This window comes from Gavialis gangeticus, unplaced genomic scaffold (genome assembly GCF_001723915.1).
Source record: "Gavialis gangeticus isolate Ggan-Ray unplaced genomic scaffold, GavGan_comp1, whole genome shotgun sequence".
NCBI lineage: Eukaryota > Metazoa > Chordata > Crocodylia > Gavialidae > Gavialis > Gavialis gangeticus.
Genome location: NW_017729034.1, coordinates 31,905,010 through 31,905,983, shown reverse-complemented (window position 1 = coordinate 31,905,983; position 974 = coordinate 31,905,010). Strand labels below are relative to the sequence as shown.

Sequence of the window (974 nt, the reverse complement as noted above, 5' to 3'; positions counted from 1 at the left end):
GCCAAGCCACAAGTGGGCCCAGGCTTAGGAGTTCACAGCTAAAGTAACTGGCAGGTCAAAGCCAAGAGGGCCAGAGCAAGAAAAATTTGAAGACAACTGTGAGGCATGGACTATGACAGCAGCTGGAGGTCACAGAGGTTTGGGGCAGAGGAGCCCCAAGGGCTGTACACTAAGGCACCCAGAAAGAAGCTATCATAGGAAGCTATCATAGGCTCTGGAGGCAGCCTCCCCAGTTAAAAGACCCTATAATCAAGTCATGGCAGGTGCGAGATAAGAGGATGCCATGGACCATGGGCAGGCAAGTCTCACCACTAGAGGTTTTTAGATGCTGTGCAGATCACCTGTCTGTCACATGTATAAAAATCAAAAGCACAGGATCCAGAACTACAGCTTTACATCATGTTATCACTAGCAACCATTTATCCTACTGATATAAAAAGAAATATTCCACCTCCTTAATGTTTAAACTGTTACATCATAATCATTTTGTATTCTTGAACCATTTCTTAGCTGACTACAGGTAATCAGCTTTGCACTTCCCTCCCACATATTCAAGCAACAGCTCAGAAGCCTGTAACTAGATGAGATTTTGTTTTTTTTAAAGCTGCCCTGGGGTGAGCACCTCCATAGGGCAACACTCAACCCCTATAGCATCAACAAAGAGGAGATATTGTACAGTTTGCTGTAATTGTTTAAACTGAATAATGTGTTTCTTTGTGGGGAGGAGGAGGAGTGCATTCTGGACACAGCCATGCCCCTATGTGAGAGAGAGACAAAGAAGTATGGGCCTGGAAAGGACATGGGAGTGGGGCAGGGAATAAAGTGGAGAGATATTCCCACAGGTGTAAGGCAGGGGACTGGGAAGCGATGGGAAGGAACAAGAAAGGGAAAAAAAATGTTTTCTTTTAGGTAGGTAGTGAATGCTGGTGGGAAAGTGAGGTTGGGTTAATCAAGGGTGGGGGGGAAGGAACTAA

The 974-nt window shown here is 45.5% G+C and overlaps 1 protein-coding gene across 1 annotated transcript in view; it reads right to left on the bottom strand.

The window, feature by feature from the left end:
* The window catches only part of ZNF318 (zinc finger protein 318), a gene marked incomplete at its 5' end in the record, with an annotated part of 54,009 nt that overhangs the window by 23,184 nt on the left and 29,851 nt on the right, over positions 1-974 (bottom strand). The window lies entirely within an intron of this gene.